Source organism: Sinocyclocheilus rhinocerous, unplaced genomic scaffold, assembly GCF_001515625.1.
Source record: "Sinocyclocheilus rhinocerous isolate Xijiao unplaced genomic scaffold, SAMN03320098_v1.1 scaffold4184, whole genome shotgun sequence".
In the NCBI taxonomy this organism is placed as follows: domain Eukaryota; kingdom Metazoa; phylum Chordata; class Actinopteri; order Cypriniformes; family Cyprinidae; genus Sinocyclocheilus; species Sinocyclocheilus rhinocerous.
This window is the reverse complement of record NW_015635202.1, coordinates 44,036-54,875: the sequence shown is the minus strand read 5'-3', so window position 1 is coordinate 54,875 and position 10,840 is coordinate 44,036. Positions and strand designations below refer to the sequence as shown.

General features: G+C 34.2%; 1 pseudogene; it reads right to left on the bottom strand.

Moving 5' to 3' along the window:
• The window catches only part of LOC107746766 (zinc-alpha-2-glycoprotein-like), a 9,948-nt pseudogene extending 916 nt beyond the window's left edge, over positions 1–9,032 (bottom strand).
• Between the last annotated feature and the right edge of the window lie 1,808 nt (positions 9,033–10,840).

Below are 10,840 nucleotides of genomic sequence, written 5' to 3'. Positions count from 1 at the left end.
TCGCACTTACGCACTTTTGAGAAATGATCTTAGAACAAATTTAGGACGGTTTATACCCCCCATTTTATAAATGAGGCCCCTGGACTCTCAGACACACAGTTTCATGCTGCCCTCTGCTGGTTACAGTCAGAACTAACATAGAATAGAATAGAATTCATACATTTAAGAGATCGCAAGAAGGTAAAACAACAGAAATGTTGCTTTATCAAATGTCTGTGAATTTTTTAGCAGTGAGGATTCAACATCTAAACTAAAAAAAAAACTAAAAACTTGATTTCTCGTACTAAGTATAGGCTCAAAATGCACTAGTCCTCAACACCGAAGAGACATGCCAGTAAAAAAACAAACAAAGTTGATTTGAGAGGAGAGCAATCACATTTATTTTCTAAAATCAAAATGAAACTGAACACCTCAAAATTACAGTAAATCAAGTTTGACACAGCAACCTCTTAAACATCTACAAACATTCATCATTTTTATTTATTTACCTTTATTTTACCAGGAAGTTTCATTGAGATTAAAATCTCTATTTTACAAGGGGGACTTGGCCAAGGTAGCAGTAAGACATTTAAAAATAATAGAACGATATTCCAACATATATCCTCTCAAAAAAAAAAAAATCACAAGCCTCCATTACCACTCTCTTTGTGATGCCTTAGATTCATTCGTTTAAATTCATAAATAAACCAATATCTTTCAAAAAGGTCTCTTTAATATATATATATATATATATATATATATAAAGTAAAATGAAATATTCTTACTTGCATTGGACGTGCTGGTTTCGGCCTCATGCACCCATGTCTTCATCTCATATATAAAACACCTGGGGTTCACAACTACCTGCTAATGCACTCGCATTTGCGTAAAGTCACCAGGTTTCAAAAGTACAAGATATAGTGTTGTTGTTATAATATATGGAGTACAGCGTAAACATTTCTAACATCTTTGATATGCAGTATAATTAATAAAGTAACCAGAAAGTACAGTAACAAATTAATTTACATAAATACTTAACACCACAATTTGTTGTCTTCTATTGTTGGAATGTTAAGACCACTAAAAATGAAATATGGCCCAAAACTCATGCCTGGACACAGGGTTGCTAGGTCTTGGCCCAAAGGCCAAATCATAGCTCAAATCAAGCCCAATGACCCCATCCAAATGTCAAAACTCAACATATGCCACTTCCATACCTAAAACACACATTTTACAGTTACTGAAATTGTGCTATACACAATTTCAGCTTGAAAACCACTAGTAGCCTAGTAATCATAAACAGTCTTGTTTTCATAAAGGTACACAAAGGTCCCTCTCTTTTTTACGAAACTCATAATCTCACAATACATTAGTAGAATGCAAAATATTTCAATTCAGCATTTCAGTCAATTATAATTTAGCAAGTACATCTCCAGGCCACTGAATTCAACAGAAATGTCTGTGGTTGGCTACAATACTCAAAACTACAATACGCAAAAACTCACTGTCAATTTAAACCTTTGCCTTTGTAATTAGAAACCAGAGCACACACACAAATATACACAGGAGCGTTTGAAAGCAGTCGTCTTTCAGCGGCTACAGAATTGAGTTGGTACGACTGACAGCCTACTGTAAAAAGCTGTATTACACAAATGACCTATTTTGGATTCAAAATGACAACTTTCAAATGGTGACAGGTTTGCTATTCAGAAAACCCGGAGTGGAGCCGGAGCAGAAACCCCACTCAGTAGTGTGACTCCTCTCTTAATATTCAACAGACCAATCACAGTTCGTTTTGTTCATCAACATAGTTAAGGATGTATAAATTTGGATTCGATGATGCTACAATAGCAGTACCTATAACCTAAAAAAAAAAAAACAGAAGATACAGCAGACGTTTATAAACACTTCAGCTTGATACAGATATCTTGTTTTAGTAAATGTAGAATTCAGTACATGTTAATGCATATTATCTTATAATAATGTATCACACATTGAACTACAGAGTAAATTTTAAACAATGAAAACAATCAAAAATCCTACAATTTTAACTTCAAAAATCAGTTCACATATTTCATAAAGTGCATGCGGTCAATAGGTCCATCTATGATTCGTTCACTTTAAAATGTCTTTAAAACAAGGATATTTGAACACAATGATAATGTTGAATATTTAGAACTCACCGTTGGATAGTTTACACAAAGCCAACAAGCTGACCCTAGAACTGCAACTACAGCTACTGCTACTCCTACGATAACAGGCCACATAGTTTCACTGTCAAAACATGTTCCACCTGCAGAATAAAGGGGAAAAAACTGTATAAATGCATTGAACATGTTGGCATGAGCTGAGGCACTTTAACTGTAATTATTTGTGGCAAGCAATATTAACAGCATTGACTAGTATTATTTGTTTCATATTTTATACATGCAATACAAAAATGGTATTGCATGTATAAATGCACGCAGAAGCAGTGTTGCTTTATAAAGGCCATTCACACATTCACACAAGACTGAATTGGGATTTTACCCCAATTTGTTGAAGCTGGTTTTGTCAGACTGCTGTGAATGACCAGACAGTCATAAGATCCTTTGTGGTTTCTGTCGATCTTCACACTGGTTCTCATCTGAAAGGATCCATCATCATTTGGTCTGACTCCAGATAATGTTTTGTTTTCAGTATTAAAAATCAGTTCACATATTTCATAAAGTGCATGCGGTCAATAGGTCCATCTATGATTCGTTCACTTTAAAATGTCTTTAAAACAAGGATATTTGAACACAATGATAATGTTGAATATTTAGAACTCACCGTTGTATAGTTTACACAAAGCCAACAAGCTGACCCTAGAACTGCAACTACAGCTACTGCTACTCCTACGATAACAGGCCACATAGTTTCACTGTCAAAACATGTTCCACCTGCAGAATAAAGGGGAAAAAACTGTATAAATGCATTGAACATGTTGGCATGAGCTGAGGCACTTTAACTGTAATTATTTGTGGCAAGCAATATTAACAGCATTGACTAGTATTATTTGTTTCATATTTTATACATGCAATACAAAAATTGTATTGCATGTATAAATGCACGCAGAAGCAGTGTTGCTGTATAAAGGCCATTCACACATTCACACAAGACTGAATTGGGATTTTACCCCAATTTGTTGAAGCTGGTTCTGTCAGACTGCTGTGAATGACCAGACAGTCATAAGATCCTTTGTGGTTTCTGTCGATCTTCACACTGGTTCTCATCTGAAAGGTTTCATCATCATTTGGTCTGACTCCAGATAATGTTTTGTTTTCAGTGTTAATTCTGTCCAATCTGATGTTCATCTCAACCTCTCTGGGGTAGAAACCAGTGGCCAGACAGCTCAGAACCAGCTTGCTTTGATCAGGAGCTTTCACTGCAAAGACATGAACATCTGGTGGAGCTGGAAAAGAAAGCATAAAGTCATAATGAAAAAAACAAAGTAATATTTCAAAATAATTTGGTTCTATGTGCTGTGAAAAACATTATTTATCTTCATGTTGCACAGAAGAAATAAAGTCAACAACATGAAGGTGAATAAAAGATAACGCTGCACATGGAGAGAACACACAGACACACAACATCCACTAAATCCATTTTTTTTAAACATTAAATGATGTAAACATGTTCTAGTAGACCCCATAAACAAGATTATGAACCTGTAAATAAGAATAATAAGGGCACTTTAATTAAAATTATGCAGTTAGAACTTACTCTTTTGTGTGTTATTAAATGTGGAGATCCAGTTCATGCAGGTCTGGAGGTAATGCTGCAGGAGTTCAATGCGTTCTGTTTGTTGATCCCATTTCATTTCGGTTTCTTTGGCTTTGGGGTTTTTATCAATCCACTGCAGAGTGTCAGAACTAAAGTCTATAAAATCCTCTCCATCAAATCCATATTTGTCAAAGACAGTCAGATTTGTCATTGTTCCATTAAGACATTTATTCAGTTCTCAGTCAATTATTCTCTGAAGAACATGGAGCTCTGCAATCACAGAACAACACTTATGAGGAACTTATGAGTTCATGGAAATTTGCAGTATGAACAACTTACTCTCTCCATTATGTATACATTTGTAGATGAATATATGCAGTTTCATAAAGTGTGTGATAATTAATTAACAAGAGAAACCACTAAACTCACCAGAACACTCTGAGTATGCGCAGATTGACAGAGTCCTGTTCTGATGTATGAACCAGTCTCTAGAATCAGGTGGTTCCTCAGGAGCTTCAGTCCAGTCATCTTCAGTCACAATCCAGACTCGTTTTTCATTACTGTAGTGTTTGATCTGTTTGTCATCAACCACAACCACAGCACTGAACTCTGGGAGTGTGTCTGCTTTAGTCTAAGCTAGTGCAGGTAATGTTTCACTGAAAACACAAAAAACTATGAAAACAAACATACACACAACACGTTTTGTCCAAACAAAAGGTCCTGATACAATGTATGTGATGACTATATAAAAAAGCATCCAACCATTTTAAAATTGCTTAGAATGACCATATTTCTGTTATTTATCCTCTACTACTAACTGCAACATTGTGATTTGTTTATGTCTTGTTCGACCCTATATTTCTGAAGACCGATTAGCAACTTCCTTTAGTATGACTGACTGAAGTCTGTTGTTCGCGCTTCGGTGGCAAAAGCCGTGCACAACACAACGAAATCGCCATTCGCATCAACACAACGGAGCTCCTCTTTAATAAATACGGCGCTTCGTCTTTTTAATGGCAATGTCTGATTCAGCCACACAAAATTAAAAACGATGCCGCATGCAACAGTCGTACAGTGGGGTAGCTGCTGATGCATACAAGTAGGCCTATAGCTTTTAATGCGATCGATGCACGTTCAAAACGCCTTTTGCCGAACTTGCTCTTCAAACTTTATCACACATCAGATCAGAAAGGCATTTGCTTTCAATTAAGAAAGTATTCGAAAAGTGGAACTAATATGCATAACGTGTTTAATAATGAGGCTATATTGGTGTTAGTGGTAGGTGTAGGAAGGGCTTTATTATAGCAATAAGGCGACATCTATTTAATCATTAGAATCATTTACACGCTACTATTGCATCCTGTTAATCTACAACAATACTGAGGTGCAAATAGCTACCTGCCACTGCTTCAGTATAAATAGTATCTAGCTACTTACACTTATTGCAAAGAAAATAGGCTACTGCGACTTTTACGTAATAAAAAAATAGAACATATTTTCACTTAGTGTAAACAGCATATCGCTAAGAAAATACTTGTGTTGTCACTTAGTGTAAATAGCATCTATCGCTAAGAAAATATGCTTTCACTTTGGCATCATAATGTTTTTTACAGACTCTTGAACTTTGTTGGATTCATAACGCTTAAGGCGTAACGCTTTAAAGCCTTTTTTTTCACTGCACCAGGCTTTTAAAATGCCACTTTAAATTCGATTAGTTATATAAATGACTTGGGTAAAAATCTTTTTTTTGTTTGTTTGTTGTTTTTTTAAACCTTAAAACCAAATATTCATCGTAGCACGTAAAACGATAGGCGAAAATATGGTTACTTAAAATAGCTTGAAAATAACCTGAAAAATCACAATGTTCAGTTTAAGCTGTACAGTTCTTATCGATCAGAATAGGGTAAATATACTGTCTGATACTATACTAAAATATGACCTCATGCTTACCTGGCTGTGCATCACTTAGAAAAGGATATAACAATAAAAACAAACCCATTCCTATTTCTTTATAAAACATGTTTTAAACCAGAGCCTATTAAACCATTTTTAATTCATATTTCAATCGTCTTTCAACTTCTTCCAGGTGACCAGGACAGGTACAGATGAACATACACAGGACACACACACACACACACACACACACACACACACAGACAGAGGTAAAATCAGTTGACGTTGCCTCCCAGGGTTGCCAGGTCTGCATTACAAAACTAGCCCAAAGGCCAATCAAAACATGCCACACCCATACCAACATACTTGCGTCACTGTTACGCGTTATTCACAATTTTACAGTCTGCTTTCATTTCCCATCCCTCACAAAACTCATCATACTATCACTGTTTTTTGTTGTTGTTTTTATTCTTTTTTGGCAAGATTTTAAAAGTAGCCCAATTCGACTAAAAAACGCGGAACAGTCAACCCTGAATGCTTCCAACTATGAAGCACGGTTGATCATCAAAGATTTTTTTAGATAACCGGAGACAGATCATTTGATTTAGTGTAGACAATAAAATACTTAAATCTGAAAAAGATTAAATTGAATTTACTGTAGGTTCCAAAAAAGTTTTCACAGTGTTGCTATAGAAAGAACACTTTTTGGTTCCACCAAAAAACCTTTCAGTGACTAGACATATATGTTTTTTTTTCTTAGTGTAAAGAACATTTTAATAATCTAAAGAGTTTTTTCGACTATAAAGCCACTTTTGTGGAATGAAAAGGTTTTATGGATGTTAATTTTTATAGAACTGTCAATGCCAATAATGAACCTTTAAATTTAAGAGTGTACTAGAGGTTTTAGGCAAGACATCCATAATTAAATTTTTGGCAGTTTGTGTTAGAAATAGTAAAGAGATCAAGGCCTCAGAGAGTGTCAAATACAGCAGGGTTAATATTTCATCTCTAGATAGTCAAAGATGGACCAAATGGAAAAAAGTTAAAAGTTAAACAAAGCTGTGTTAGTTGAGTGCATGAAGTCAACCTTCTTGACCATTTTTTGGGCCTCATAATCTCAAAACCTAGTGAGTTTCCTACATATATAACATTTTTAGGCATCATAATCTCATAATTTCCTAGTTATTATCTGACTCTCTAAACTGTGCTGCTGTATGAGCTGAGAGAAGTGTCTGATATCAGTGAAGATGTTCCCATGCATTAAAACACACTCTCACTCAAGACTTGTTTATTTCTTAACATTGCACATTTAACACATGTTGACTAAAGGCACATTTACAGTATGCATCTGTCAGACACTTTTACCGGTCATACAAGTACATAGTAGATAGTTTGATCAATACATGTTCCCTGTGAATTGCACTGATTGCATGATTAAGGTACAGCCAGGAACACTATAGAGACACAAGATAAATATAATAAAAACACACACAAGAAAAATATGCAATGGGAAATGACTGCTTCACAATATTGTCATGTGACGTTAAAAACCTTTAAAATAGAGACAATCTCTTTTTGCTTACTGCTGAAGAGAAATCCCTTTAAACCACACAATTACTGTATAACATTAAATAACAACAGCAAGAATTGAAAGAGCGAGAAAATAAGTAATCTAAAATATTTAAACATAAAATGACAGAAAATAATAATATTAATAATAAAGTCAATACATTATATAAATCACACGACAATTACATAAATGATTAATAATTCTAAAATTCAATGTATTTAAAAAAAGAAAATAAAACAACACATACTTGATGCTACTGAGAATCCTTAGGTGCTGCACAGCACTCCAGACAATGTTTTACACAGACTCAAAGAGGACCTACAATAACGTACAGTATTTGAAAAATAATTTGTTTTTTGAACATTAAAGCATGTCAACATATTCTGTTACACCAAATACACAAAATAATGATCTTTAAAAAAGCATCATATGACCCCTTTAAAAGAAAAGGAGTCTCTTGACATGTTTTTGGCCAGGACACACTGGGGTTACATCCATATCTTTACCAGAAGTGCTATGGGTGCCGGCTGGCTATAACAACACTTACAGTAAATCATGTATTGCACTATACAGTAACCAGAGAGAAGAGAGGCTCTATGAGGAATACAAAATAAAAAATATTTACTTCCACACTGACTTCCATAGTATGAAAAAAAATAAAATACTATGGAAGTCAATGGCTACCGACAAATGTTTGGTTACCAACATTCTTCAAAATATCTTCTTTTATGTTCAGCAGAAGAAAGAAACGCATACATGATTGGAACATCTTGAGGGTGAGTAAATGATGACAGATTTGTCATTTTGGGTGAGCTATCCCCCACACACACACACATTAAGAAGGTCAATAATAAGATAAATAATTGTTTTTGGTTTGCAATTTATAATACCTCTTAGATCGTAAAGTTGATGAACGTAATTTTTATGTTAAATAGCTACTCAGAAGTCACTGGTTTGACAGTCACTAGTTCGGCTTCCTGAAGAGTGTAACACTGTGACATTGATCTGTGTTCACCTGGTATTAACATGCGTTTCCAACTTTTGTGGCTCTTTTGATCAGACCATCAAAACCTATGTTTTTAAACTCTCACTGCTATAAAACACCATTTCATAATTCACCAATGTTCATTCGACTGAAGCGATTAGAGAACTGAAGTTCATGTAACACAAATGTGAAAATCAGCATCATATTTGCAGCGTAAAAAAACAATAAATCTAATACAGGAACTGTCATAAGTTTCCTTAATAATGCAGAGTATTCCTTAATGAGCTGACTCAGATTAGAAGATGCTGACAGAAAAAACAAGAACTGAAAACAAACAGCTTTTTTTGCAGAACAAACCTGGATCATTAGAATTCAGTGTTTATTCAGAATGACTCTGGACTGGTCATCTACACCTGCTCAATGCCTCCACCATAATAGCGATAATTTTTCCGCAGACATAGGGAAGATACTGTATAAAAACAGATTAGGATGATTCCAAGGGCCCGACGAGAGAGAGGGGCCTGGAAAGCGATTTCTACCGAGAGGCTTGAAGAAAAAAATAAAAAGGGTATTTAATGGGTAACATTTTTGAATCTCTGCATAAACCCATATTCCTTTAAAAAACATAGTGGGAGATACAAGAAACTTGGAGAATTTCTGGTAGAATACATTTATTTGTATTTAATACACAGTTTACCAAACATTTTCCCACTTTTGCTGACTTCACCCCTAGTTTTCTCTCTCATCTAATTTTCTTTCCTTAGGTGCTCTGAATAGAATTGTGTCTACGTTTGTCTGTAACTAACATCTGTCTTATCAGAAGTTATGCTATGAAACTAATGATCTTACCTTGCTGTGCATCGCTTAGAAAAGAAAAAAAAACAATAACCAAACAGGCAAAATCATACTTATGTCCTCATAAAACATGTTTAAACGAGAGCCTAAAAACTGAAAGTACTTGCTTGATGTTTGACAAGTTCGTCCTCATTCCTGTGGTTATACTGTAAACTTCAGTCATTAAAATAGATTTAAATTTGTTGCTAACAGTTTCATAATTTAAAAAAACTCCCTTAAAGCACACTTTTCATACACTCACCACTATATATACTGTGTATATATATATATAGTGAAGATGTTTTCCCATGTCCATTACAAACACACTCACACTTAGTAAGATTCATTTATTTCCTAATATAGCAAATTTAACACGTTGTTTAAATAGGCATTTACAGTATACTGTACATCTGTCAGACACATCTGTCTCACCAGTGTTAAGGCTAGAACGTACACCATTTTAAAAATCTGAACAGATTTTAAAAAGCTATAGTCTTCACACACTTACAAAAATATAAAACTGGCCATCATACACTAAACGACTGAGGATCACACAGACTTTAAAGTTGTTCCGATCACAACAAACTCACATAAAAATGTGAAAACATTGTGTGCTCTAAAATCAGCTGAAAATATCAAACATATTTGATACCCTCTGACTGGATGGAATCAGAGTCTGAAGCTAAAAAAATCAGTTTGTGACCATCATACACCTCACAATTTTCTATGAAATGTCAAATCTTAAATCTGCAAACTGGATCTGACTTTTGCCAACTAGCATCGACTTCTCCAGACTGTAAATTGGGACAAAAATCTGGGCAGTAGTCATGTAGTGTATTCCAGCTTTTATAGTGCATGCTAGATGTACATTTGATCAATACATGTTTACCCAAAACAACATGTTTTACTTAAAAAAACTAAAAAGAAAACAAATGAGTCTATTGACTGGATTTTAAAACATCATTTAAAAAAAAAAAAAGGACCCTGACTCTAACATAAATTCAGCCAATAGACTTTAATCGTGACCACTGAAAGTTAAAACAAAATCACAGTATAACTTACAGTAGATCATGTATTGCACTATACAGTAACCGGAGAAGAGATTATCTAAGAAGAAAACAAAATAAAAATGACAATAAAAGCTCATCTTTGTTAGATTTAGCAGCAAAGACTATCCAGTGATAGGTTTAACGTGTCTATTTTTAATTTGTTTCATGATTATTAAAACTATCAATGGAAAAAATATTAAATGTAAGTGTTTTGTCTGATCCCAGTGTTAATCAGATTCAAATTCTGCACCCCATAGCAATCTCACTCCTCAGACTTACTGCCAGTGTCTTTGCAGCAGACATTGATAGCAAATAACACACAAACAAACACACTGTGTTTTGAATTCTACAATGTGGACTAGTGATAAATTAACCACATAGTCAAGTAACCACATAGTGCTAACTGTGTAAAATAACTTTTTGCAAATGATCATATTTAGACTGCCCATCTTTGCCATAATATTAAAAAGTCTCATTTTATGATCTTACATGGGTTTTCTAGGATATATGATAAAATTCTACCTGTACTGTAACAGCTGGATGCAATGGCCAAAAATATTTTAGTTACTATTATAGTTATTAAGCATACTCTTATATCTAATAGCAATAAGTTTTAGATGTAATACTAATTCTTGATTAGTTTTTCCCCACATATAATTTACTACAAGATCAAGTAATGAGATAAAGAAATGCTTTTGGTTTGCAATTTATTTTTAGTTCTTAAAGGTGAAAAACTTAAAGTTTGATTTTAATGTTAAGTTAATTTGCACTAGAAGCCATTGGTAG